Consider the following 12827-nt stretch of genomic DNA (forward strand, 5'->3'; position numbering starts at 1 on the left):
AAAAAAAAACAAAACGGAACAAATCTGAAATGGCAGGGTGACTTTATACCTAGCCAGCACTTTGCATCGCATGGCCACGGTGTTTCTGATGTGGTACAAGCAGCCCTAGAGCCAGGCTGATTTGTGCTGTCAAAGCTTGGTCCTGCCTGTTTTTTTCCTCAGCCCCCCCATCCCATCTCCCTCTGCATGTCCATAGAAGCGAATGGATGTGGGTGCTGTGCTGGTAGAGGGAGGAATCCCCAGCATGGTGCTCAGGCGGGTACCTCCATCAAGCACAGAAATCCCAACAAGATTGCTTTGCTGGGGATGCGGGGGGAGCACAGTCTGCTTGCAGATGTGCATGGAGGGGGGGAAAGCAAAGCTCTGTGTTTAGCAAAGCCAATTTCCTCCTGTGTTGGGAACAGGAAGCGATGGTTTGGAGAATGGTGTTTCCCAAGCTAACTGTATTGACAATATAATGAAAGTATTTGTATGCACTTGTTCTTGTTGTATATAAACTATAGCAAATGGAAATCTACAGGATTTTTTTTTTCTTGTCTTGCTATTCTCAGGCAATTTGTAGCTGGGAAATGATGGGAATTCAGTGCACCAGCAGGAGGCTGCATCTCCTTCCTCTTGTGCTCTGCAGAGGCGTTGGCAGGAGGATGGCTTCTGCTCCTTTCTGTGGCTGGTTTGGGGCTGTGCATCACTTGCAATGCTAATTCAGCAATGCAGAGTCCAGGTGTGGGGTTGGGAGGTGCTTTTAGGGAAAAGAAGCAGTATAATCTGGAAAAGCCTTGCAGCATTTTGAGCAGTGGAGTCTCCACGTCTCTGCTTTGTGGATGGAGGGTTGGGGAAGAGTTGGGTTTTATGCGCTCCCTCTCTGTGAGCGCCTTCTTGGGCTGTTTCTGCCAATTCTCAGCTCCATCACCCTCTGCCAGCACCCCGTGTTGCTGCTGCTGTGCTTCCTGCTGTGCTTCCCTGGGGCAGCGCAGGGACCGCCAACTTTGGAGGCAGTTGTGGAGAGCCAGAATCCCGTCATCGGGTGTCACTGATGTGGAAATACGGGATCAAATGAGTAGCAATTCGTGTGTCACCGCATGACAGAACAAAACCCTCTACCGAGGAATTAAAGCCATAAATATCCTACAGGGCCCCTTCCTGCTAACATGCTCCTGACATCTGGAGTGGCAGCCCGCTGGAACCTATCTGCTGTCAGAGAGCGGTTGCAATTAAGTCCTGAATGCAGAGGGGAGAAGGGGGAAAACAATTTTTTAAGTGACTTGGCAGGTGATGGAAAACCAAAATACCCCATTCCATTAACGCGAGCAAATTTACCTTAAAAAGACTGGGTTAGAGACTAAGTGAGTTAATTGCTGGAGTCAGTCACTCAGTTCTTGGTCTCTGTGGGGCCGATGTGGGAGTGATGGAGGGCCCATGGTTGGGTTCCCACCTAGGTCTGTGCCGCTGCAGTATTTAACACATTGACTGCAGAGCAGTGTAACTCCTAACTTGCCGTTCTCCTCCAGTTTGGCAGCGCTTTCCCCTCTGGCCAACCTGTGGGAGCCCAGCAGTCCCTTGCAGATGGCCTCCCCCTGCATTGCTGATGGCTCAGCCAGGCAGAACCGCAGCATCCCTACGCGACGGATGCCAGCGGGGCACGCGGCTTCGTGTCCGTCTGTCCTACCCGTGGGCAGTCATAGCAGCGATGGCCCCGCAGAGCCTCATTGGCATTCTGCAGGATGCTCCTCGCTGAGGTGGTGCTGCTCTCGCCGCAATTTGCATTTGTGGAGCTTACAGGAGGTGTCGCTGAGCAGATATACTGGCAAGCTGCGTCTCGCGGAGAATTTATTTTGTCGGGGTTTCGCTCCCTCCTTTCCAATCTGGCTGCCTCAATTCCCGTTAAAGCATCGAGCTGCTCCGCTAGATTATAAGGCACAAAACCCTCAGCAGGCTCTGTGCTGGGTTTGGTTTTTCCTCTCCCTTGCCCTGTTGCTTGGCTCCTCTCCAAACACACAGCCATTGTGAGACCGCTGCGTGCGTCTGCTCCGTGTCGGTGTCCCTCCCCGACCATCCGAAATCAGGGAGCAAAATGTGCCCTGAGCATCTTTGGAGCTGAGCCTGGGAGGGATGAAGGGGAGTGGTGTGGTCACTGTCCCTGGAGGTGTTCCAGAACTGTGGGAAAGGATGTGGGCAATGTGGGGTTGGGGTTGAACTGGGGGATCTTGGAGGTCTTTTCCAACCGGAATGATTCAATGATTCTGAGTTTGCTTCAGCCCTCACCCTGCAGATCTGTTCTTGAGCCCTGCACATTGCCCAGATTATGCAGCTGTCCCGTTGTGTTTTTTGGAGTAAATATCGCCAAGTCCTGGCTCTGCACAGACTCAGCACCCGAGTGCTGGTTTTGGGCAGCTTGCAGTGCGTGGGGCTTTGCTCTCCAATTTGGCTTGCAGCAGTGCTGGGCAAATTGCTGGCAGTGAGGAGTTTGTTCGCCCCGAATGCAGCTTTGTGCTGACCACAGCGATCTGCTCAGTGTGTTGTCAGCCAAGGAAAAAAGAAAATTAAAAAAAGACAAATAGTTTCAAATGGTGCATGCTTTCTATCAAGTCAGCTACATGGAAATTTATTTTTTTTTTTAAAGGCATGATGAAAGGGGAGGAAAGACTCATCCGGAAGCAGTGCATTTCATCTAGTTCAATTGCTGTGGTTGTGTTTTCAGTGCTAGAAACACTCATACGTGTTTTTAATTGGCCTGTGAAGTTGGTTGATTGCTCTTTTGAGTTTTAGCATGAGGCCAAACACTGCATGTCATTGCTGCGGGGAAAGCTGGGGGAAAAGCACAAGAGAAAGAGGAATGGCTCTCTTTGCACCGGCAATCAAAGTGCCCTGCAGGCTGGTTTTGGTTTGGAACTGCGTGGACCTTCTGTCTGAGATGGGTAAAATGCTGCAACAACAGTGGGTGAGTGAGAAAGGAGAGCGCTGGTGATGGTTTTGTCTTATTTACTGCTGACATCCGGAGGTCAACGCGCTCATCTCCAAGGAGAGCACAGCCCTGTTAGTCAAACACAGAGATCTCCAGCTTTGTAGCTTTGCTGCATGATTTATAAGCCATGGGGGTATAAAGAAGCTTTCCTCTGAAAATACGAGGGGATATTTTGATCCTTTCGTTCCCGTGTTCCCCTGTTCATTTTAACTTTGGTTTTCTGATGTCAGAGCACCAGAGCTCAGCTCTGCTGTGTGGGTTCTCAGGATTGGGCTGGGATCTCACACCCATCCTGCATCCCTTCGGGTTCCTTTAAATGAGTGCCTCCTGGTCCGAATGGATGGAATTCTGTGCCATGTGACAAAGCACGATATCTGTTATTAGCATCTCTGAGGTGCTGGGCAGGGGTTGAGCTGAGTCAGTGAGTAGGGCAGGATGGCTGCAAGCTGGTCTCATCCGACATATGGGGACGGAGGATTGCTTTATGGTGTAGGGCAATGTCAGGTTCCCTTCCCCTCCCCGTGCTCATAAGTGCATGCTTAATAGAAGAGGTGGCAATGGCTGCTCTCGACTGCTCCTGCATCCCAGTTTGGAGACCAAATGGCACCGTGTGAGCAGCTGATGAGGTCAGGAAGGAGAACTGCCTTTCAGTAAGATTTCGAAGTCAGGAGGCCTTGTTGTGTTCTGCATTTGCAACTCTAATGTATTCTTCCCCTGCGCTCCCACCCACTCCTCATGCTCAATCCCAGACTTTCTACTCACATGGCTATCAGTGTCACTTCTGAAACGTGTCTTTCCTTGTAAATCCAGCTTTTCATCAATTAAACATTTCTGACGGCTTTTCTGAAACAAATCCTATATTTAAGAAAAAAAGATCACCACAACACTCTTTGCTTTCTAGCAAAGTTTTCCTTTTGCCTTAAGTCTCTGACACCTCCTCTCCTTCCATTGGAATCAGGTTTAATTTTCATGCCCAATGTTGCTCTGAAGCCCCTAATGAGCAGCAGGTCCCATCCCTTGGTGCCAGCTATCCAGGATCAGTGTTGTAGCCATACAGATGCTGAAGCAATAAGATAGAACTGACAGGACCTGATGGCTTTGGGATGATTTGCAGCCTTCTTTAATTAAGGTGAATTTGTGCTGGCACAGTCCATGAAAGTTTGCTAAGCATGTTGATTTAATTGGCAGTGACTGAATTTAAAGTAAGCATGCAAGTGTGTAGCCAGCCCCCTTGTAGACCAAGGCCCCTCCGAGGTGGGCATCAAGGGGATGAGGGAAGGACTCAATGTCTCTCCCTATGGAATGCAGCATTGCTTGTCTTGGAGCAGCTTTCCAAACATAATCTTCCCTTGTAACTTGATGTTAGAGGCTGATATTGTTGCCTTTCCCTTTTTCCCCCACTTCCAGTGGTTGGAACAAGCATCAAGCTGGTGCCAGGCTCACATCTACCACCAGCCCCAGGTGGTCTCCTGCTATCATCGCTCTGGGTCTGTCTGCAATAGGCACAAACCAGCTGCCAGCTCCCAGCACCCTCAGCCTTCATTTCCTTTATTAGAGATGGGTGCAGGACTCTAATTACGCTCATTAGGGATGGTTATGTTTCATTCTAGTTGGAGCATCCGTAGCGCTGGGTGGGTTTGGAGGCACTGTGGGAGCTGTGCAGGGAGCACCAGCCAAGGACTGCAGAGCTCAGGGCCACCGGCCAGAAAGCACTGTTTGGGTTCTGTGTTTGATGATGGCCATTTTCATTCTAAAAAGCCAAGGGACTAATTTGTGAATTTTTTTTTTTTGCTATTTTCCCACTCCGAGCTCCTGTTTCTTCTCTCTGGAAAGCAAACTCTTCAGTAGGGAGATTTTAGAAACCCCAGTGCTGTAATGCCAAACCCTTTATTTACTGCAAAGGATCACTTCAATTACGGTTTTGTAGCAGTGAAGCGTGCGCCTTGCAGCCGTGCATCCCAAACAGGTGCCTCCTCCAGCACTGCATGCCAGAGGAACCCTTCAACAGGTGTTATTGTTCCTCCTGGGATGGAACGGAGCACTGCTAAAGCTCCTGCTTGCTTCAGCATGATTTTTGCACAGCACTCATGCACCCATGCAAACCCCGGCCTGTGCTGGGATGCACCGCTGTGCTGCAGGAGAGCAGAGCGCTGGGGGTGGCGGTGGGGAGCAGCAGGAGCCTCTTCTTACAGCAAGTGAAAAATCAATCCTTGACCTTTAAAGGAGTTTATGAATTCCTGGCTTAGGGATCGATGCACATTGATTTCTGTGTGTCTGCGTGGGCTCATCGTGTGTGCTATCAGGTGATGAAAGCTGAGTTTTGCTGAGTCCGGAGTGGGCAGAGGCAGGTGCTGTCTCCACTGAGCTGCCAGCAGTGAAAACATGTTTTTTGTTTTTTTTTTCTTTCCTCTCCCCACCTCCCACCTTTTGCTCTGTGATAACTGATGGGCCGTGGGGCTGAGGTCACTGGGAGGTGCCGTGTTTGGTGTTCTGGTGAGGGATGCTGGAGTCTCTGGTGGAGCAGAAGGATGGTTGCTGTTTTCTGCGAGCCACCGCGCTGAAAAATAGAACATTGTGCCTGCTGTGGTCCCTTTTTTCCTGTGGTGTTGCCAGAAGGCACAGCTGAGGTGGAACTGGCATGCACTGGGGCTTGGCTCCAGTAGGGTGAAGAGCTCTTTCCCCACCCCATGACAAGTAAAGCATGGTGACGAGGGCTGCTCTTCATGGGGAAACTGAGGTGTGGGACAAGGAGTAACCCAGGGGGTGTCCAGCAAAGCCAGGAAGTAAATCCAAGCTCATCCTGCAGCATTTTTCAGAGGATCCGTTCTTTGCATTACCTCTTTTGGAGTATTTTCCCACCCTTTTATCTACATCCAGTGTTCTCAGCTCTGTCACTGCAAAATCAGTCTATTAAATGGTTGAATATGTCCTGAAATTTGCTCCCCAGCCTGACTCTTGTTGAGTTGCCTGCACAGAAGGCAGATGCTCTCTGGTCTCCTGCTGCTTTTTGCACTGCTTTGCACTGAAAGATCCTAATGCAAGGCTTGCTGCAGGCAATGCTGTGCCACACCTGGGTCTGGGTTGGAAATACTTTGTGCTTCTCTTACTGCAATTGCAAACTAAGGATAACAATGATAATAATGGTTTTCCCAAACCTTTTTGCTGCCAGACCCGATGTGGGGGCAGGAGGGGAAACACCCCGCCGGGTCGGCGCTTCTTTATTTAATCCAACAATTCCCCCAGCCTCTCCTACTGTCTTTTCTAATGTATTCCTATTTGTTTGATCTCCTACAAACTTCCCCTCTCTGATCTTCTGATGAAATAATAAATCCGGGGCCCTTGAAGACGCTTCTCGGCAGGAGAGTCTAAACGAAAACCCTTTTAAGCATTTAGAGTTTTTTAATGTGACAATCCCCTCCTGCAAGGATACCGTATATACTGTGAAATGCGGGGCCACAGAACCTTGTTATTTCCCAGGCTGGACCCGCTTCCCTGTCTAGGGGTGTACAAGGATGTGGAAACTCAGCTTCTCCTTCAAGCTCAGCCCGGGAATGGCCATCCTTTGGCTTAATATTAATATTCTGGAGCCTGGCACCATGCTGTTCGCAGCCCTCTCCTTACACCAGCTCTGAGAAGTGAACCAGTTGTCCTTTTTTCCCTTATTTCAAAGGGAAACGTTGCATTGTGTCCTGCACGGCGCTGCTGCAGAACCCAACAAAATGAGAGGGAAATGCAGTGCCATCGTGTGGCTCTGCTGCACGGCAGGGACAGCCCTGGCAGCCATGCAGGTCTGCGGAGCCAGCACTGGGATGCATTTTCCCCCCCCTCTTGTTCCTTGACAAGGCGTAATCACGTTTGCTCCATTCATAGTTTTGGCAGCTGCTGCTGTTTGTTGCATCGCATCCCTCAGTCTGCAGTGCTGATGGCATCAGCGTCCTGCTGCACGCTGATGGATTTTGGTGGTGTGTTGCTTCCATCCCGAGGAGGAATGATGGGTTTGGGGGAGCCAGCAGCAAAAGAGCTGCTGTGGTGGCTGGGAAGGAGCCAGCTCAGGGGGTGGCACGGCCCAGGGGTATGTGGAAAGAGCAGATTCTTTGTTTCTGGTGGAGGGTGGATACCTCTACCCTGGTGGCATGGGATGGAGATGGTAATTGCTAATGGATGTCACTAAGTGCTTTGCAAAAGCATGCGTGGCTGCAGAAGTGCTGTCATTATTTGCATCCCATTGCGAAGCTCCGGTCAATGCTTTGTGCTGGATTTCATACATAGAGAAGAAGGGGGGAGGCAATAGAAGTAGAGAAAAGACCTTTACCAAGGTCACCGAAGGAGAGAACAGCCCAGGTATTTCATTCCAGGACCAACAGCTTTTCCTTCTGCTCCTTTTTGTTATCGCAGTTCCCATTTTTCCCCTTCCCAGAGCTGGCACTTGCTGTTTCGATCCCATCCGTCGTGAGCGTTTGGGCAGTCAGGCACCCAGCCTGGCCAAGCAGCCTTAAGTGAGTTTAAAGCGAGGGGAGAAACGCGAGCTGGGAAGAAAATAATGAAGTTTGTGGCTCTGAATCTTAAGCAGCAGCTTTGGTTGGTGCAGCACGGCGGATAGGGATGAACTCGCCCCTTCCCAAAGCTTGCCAGCCAATTGGCAGCTCCCTCCAGCCAAGCTGCTTTATAATTAAGTGATAATTGTTTTTGCTGGGGAGCACACAAGAAAGATAAACAGCTTGAGGAATCAATAAGCATCAAGGTCATAGGCTGAGTTATTTACTTGAATCATCTGCAATTTATCTCCCAACTTTGCTGTGCAAAAGGGAACGGTGGCTGTTTCATGGAGGATTTAGTGAGTCCAGGGTGAACATCGTTACTTAAAATCGTAATGAGAGAGGCTGAAAAATTGGTATCTTAATATGAAAAATATTCAGAATTAACCAAAGATTTAGGAGTGTGCAGCCAAGATGCAATAGAGTTATCCACAGGCATGCACATCCACATCCACATGCACTCTCTCTCTTACATCGGTTTAACCAAATCAATGCAAAGCACAGTCTGGACACTTACTTCTCATTAGCTTAAATTTGTCCCTAATTGACGCAGACCAAATTGCAGTGAACTGGGGGGGAGCAGAGCTGGGAGCAGCACACGAAGCAGGTTGGGGCTGTGGAGCTGCACCCTGACCTGGTATTGGGTGGCGGGAGCAGGCAGAGCTGCAGCCATTGGAAACAACTGGTCCTCTTTAAAACCTTTTTATTTATTATTATTGTTATTATTACATGGTAGCTGAAATCTGTTGTTCCACACAAGGGCTGTGGGATGGTCCCAGCTTCTCTTTGTGCTCATGCCGGTTGCAAGTGGGTAAAGCAGAGGTCAAGGTATTGCTCTGTGTGTGATGGGTTTCCTTTCTCATGGGGGCAGTGCTGGAGATCCTCTGTGTTCTCCAATCCCCAAAATAGCAATTACAGAGTGCTTTTCACCGGGGGGGGGCTCAAAGTCATTTGTTATCCCTATTTGGCTTAGGGACAAGCAGAGAGCATGTGCAGGGAATTGGGGTAACTGGGGCAGGGGATGACATGGTCTCAGCACAGGACATTACCCACCAGGCAGCACTGCCCCTCGCTCTGCGTGGCAAAGGGAATGTTCCGTTGATGTGAAAGAGTTTTAGCCCAGGCTGCTCCTGTTGGGGCTGCAGGGTTTGCAGGTCTGGCTCCCTGCAGTGCCTTTGGTGTCCATCTATGCTGCCAAACCCTCTAATTCCAGAGGCTTGTAGCTCTTCTCATCTCGTGCCAGCCCTCCTGGCTCTTGTCCTCTACACAGGCATCCCTCCCCACCCACCCTGCCCGTGCCCTCACGCTCTCCATCTCTTCTCTCCCCTCCAGCCCTCAGCACCCATCGCTCTCCCTTTTACCAGAGCATCCTCCCTTCTCTGCCCCGTTTCTCCTGGGCAGGTACTGGGAGCCCACCCTGCTATTTTCCCTGAGGCATCAGAACTGAATTTAAGCAAAGCCGGAAGCAGGCCCACTGTTAGCACAGCACGCTCCCTGGTCCCCAGTGCGTGTGGATGGAAACGACAGGAGCAGGAGTGATTGTGCAGATTTTCCAGCCTGTGGCTGTGCCTGCCTCCTGTCCAGCCCTCTGCAGCGAGGCACATCTCTAGCATCACCATTATCAGGCTCTGCTCGCTGCCTCGTGCATAGCTGGTAGCGTTTCAGATGAGGACTCGGGGGAACAGTGTTTCATTTTTCCCATCGTTGGTGTTTTGTGGCGCTTCCCGTGCTGAGGAGTTCACGGGTTCAAGTATCCATCAGGGAGACATGACGTGGCTATTTCTGATAGCGAAAAGTAGGGATGCTTGACCCAAGAGGTCCCCGCCAGCCCTCCACACAGCTCCTTTCTGTTCAGCTCTTTGCTCTAATGCAGACCCAGCGAGCTGTGCCACAACCCCCTTTCCTGTGCATCTGCGTTCCGTGCCACCAGATGCTGTCTGAGCGCTGCGCTGTTATCTCGGGTTCCTTTATCTAATGAATTTATCATATCAAGGCAGCAATTCACACACCTCCTTCACTCTCAGCAAAGGCTGGAGTGCATTACCCGTCATGCTAGTGTCCGAAATTACAACTCGGCGTCGATCAATCCCGGCTTTTGAAATCCATTTAAATGGATGTAGCGATCTCCAGCGAGCGCGGTGCGAGAGAAGAGATGCTGTGTTAATCTGTAATGAAACAAGAAGTAACCCTGAAGGGAAAGACAAGCGAGGGTGAATGGGGCTCTTGTTGCAATGAGCATTTCCAGCGATGTTCTCATTCTCTTTCCATTTCTGCTACACACCCTCTATTTTTCTCTATCCTTTCTTTCAGTGCATCGCCTCTTTTCCTTTGGAAATGCTCTCTATAATGATCCAGTCGCCTGAGTTTTCCCAAAGAGAAACGAGCTCTTTTATTTCATTTGCTCACGACCCCAAGAAATTTCAAATGGAGATGGTGTTAGCAAAGCTGTGTGCGTGGAGATGACAACCTTATATTATATTTATAGAATCTGCCTTTAGATGAGTTTGAATATACTTTCTGTACCTTGGGAAAGGAACTTTTGAAATTATTCACCCACGTTATGATTAATTTAATTTCTTATAGTTGAAGTGTTTGCAAAGTCAAAAAGTGTTTCCATTCCCTGTATCTGCATGTCATAAACTTCTCTCCTTTACAACACAAATTAAGTTGTTTTGAAGCTCGAGACTGAAATTTTCAGAACTGCCTTAAGCGCTTTGATTAGAGCTGCCTGCAAAACTTTCTAATGAAAGTTTTCAAAATGAAAACACGGGTTCACCGAAATCAAATCATTCTGTGGGACCATCACCGTTTTCTCATTTACAATTTCGTCATTGCTTTATTTCAGTGACACCAAATCCCTTTGGTTCTGTCAGTCGTTTTGCATGTAAGGCTGCGTTGCAATTTAGAGTAGGGAATGGTATTATAAAAGGGAAACAAAGTCTTTGGACTCATTTCAGTAGTGCCAAAACGAACTTTTTTTTTGTCAATTGTTTTGAGGCAATGGGAATTTTTTTTTTGGGGGGGGGGATAATGGAGGAAATGTTGGATTTTTCCAGTGACAAAAGCTAATGTTGACTCCAGCTGAGATCTGGGTGACCATTTCTGCTGGGGTTTTTCCCAGCCTTGGTCTCATCCCTCCAACTCTTTCCATCTCCTATGCCAGAGGAGCTGGCTGTCACAGCAACTCATAAATCACAACTTTGTAGTATGGCTGGGACGAGATTGCTTTGAAGATTAAATCCTTTGATAGATTTAGGGCAGAGGGCAAGATGGGGACCTTTCTCACCCCTTGAAATGGCAGCAGTGATGTGAAATGTCTCGGGGTCTGCGGGGATTGGCAGCACTGGGTGCTGTGGACGTGGTGGTGTTTGGGGTGGACGTGGAGGCTGGGATTTTGTGCTGGGCCACCGTCTGCTGTGTGCATCTCCTGCATCACAGCCTCCTCCTCTCCTTGGGAATGTGCTCAGTTTGGAAATCTAGGGATTGCATCCAGGAGGCTGTGCTTCCACAGACCCTGCCCCCATGTTGAGCCATAGAGACTGACTCTTCTCAGTGTGTGGGGCCATCAGCTGTGCCAGCCTGTATGTAGTACTGATCTCTATTTCTCTCAATGTAGAATAGTGTCTTGTGGATGTGGTCTGTGTCATAGGATTCCATCAGAGCTTGAACCTTCCTGTGCTAGTGCTGGAGAGATGAAGCAAAAATCAAGAAATGATCAATTTCTGGGGAAGTTTCTTGCCTAGTGGGTGACCAAGGTATGGGGGGAAGGCTTTGCAATCCTACATCACTCACAGCAGCACACTGGTTCAGAGAGAAGCCCCCGTGATACCCAAAACACCCAAGCACTTGCTCCATCTTTTGAGAGCTCAGCCTTGATGCCAAGATCCCCATTTTTACCAACCCATTTTTGGTCCATCCCTCACGCCCACGGGCATGTTAGTGGTGATTTAGGTTCCCTGTATCTGTGTGATGAGGGCTGGCAGAGTTGGGATGAGAACCCCACCACTGGGGTCCTCTCCCAGAGCTGCTTCAGCTGCCTCTGCCTGGCCAGCAGGTTTTTCAATTTCCCTGTGCTGGCAGGTACAGCACCATGGTTAGGATTTAGGGCTTGGCCTGGCCATTTCTCCTTCTTGCTTGCCAATTAATCCCCTGCTGAGTAAATACATTCCCTGCGTTTCATCATCCTGCAAAGAATCCTAAAGACAAACAGAAAAGCAAGAAGGAAACAAAACAAGCCATGCACCGATAAATTAAATGCACTGAGGAAAACAGAAAAGACCGAGCAAACCTCAAGCAGCCCCTTCCTCCAAGTTAATTAATTGGAGCCTTGTTTGAGGACAAGCACCCTCTTAAATCCCCCATTGCCAAATGCAATTTTCTTGGTACAATCACTCAGTGTCCCTGACGGACGGGAGCCCAATCGCTTCTCGACAGAAGGCGAGTGCTGCTGCGCTGCTGAAGTGCAAATAATAGATTTTTAACCCTCCCATAAGGGCTGTGAACATCCTGTAAGCGTCCCCCTCCTCAGCACCCCACCAAGAGGCACTGATAGGAGATCCTGAGCTGGAAGGAGATGGTCACAAAGTGAGGGTCGGCCTCTTCTCCCAGTGATGGGATGAGAAGTGATGGCCTTAAGTTGTGCCAGAGGATGTTCGGGTTGGGTATTAGGGAATATTTATTCTCCAAAAGAGCGGTGCTGCTCTGCACAGCTGCTCAGGCAGTGTGGGGGTCACCATCCCTGGGGGTGTTCCATTACTGTGGGGACGTGGAACTGAGGGATGTGGGCTGGGGTTGGATCTGAGAGGTCTTTGCCAAGCCTAATGACCCTATGAGAAGGAGGAAGGTTGGGTGCAAATCGTGTATGCGCCACTGAGTGACTGGAGTGCATCTCCAGGTGCACCTTGCTTTGCTTCCAGTGGCTTTTCCCTCTTGAATTGCTGATGGCCTCCTTGGCTGTGATGCAGCTCTGAGGGCTCGGTGGCTGTGCAGGGTCAGCGCTATGCAGTGCCTCATTTGTGGGCACGGGGCTCATGACTTCACTGTGTTTATAATATCAGTGAGAACCCGTGTCAAATCCATTGTTGCATGATGTGACCAAATCCATTACTGCACACATGGAAATCAATTACTGCACATTAGGGAACATTTAACACTTGGGCCTTTTCCGCCGCGTTGTTTGCACGGTGTGGCAGAAGGAATCGTTATCTGCTGCTCAGGGAATGGATTACTTTTATTGTAGATCTGTAACGGATGCAGGCAGGTATGGGGTGAAACGTCTGTGTGATGGTGGGTACTTGGTTCGTGCAGGGGGTGAGGCAATGGGGGGAGCT

This window comes from Meleagris gallopavo, chromosome 26 (genome assembly GCF_000146605.3).
Source record: "Meleagris gallopavo isolate NT-WF06-2002-E0010 breed Aviagen turkey brand Nicholas breeding stock chromosome 26, Turkey_5.1, whole genome shotgun sequence".
Lineage (NCBI taxonomy): Eukaryota > Metazoa > Chordata > Aves > Galliformes > Phasianidae > Meleagris > Meleagris gallopavo.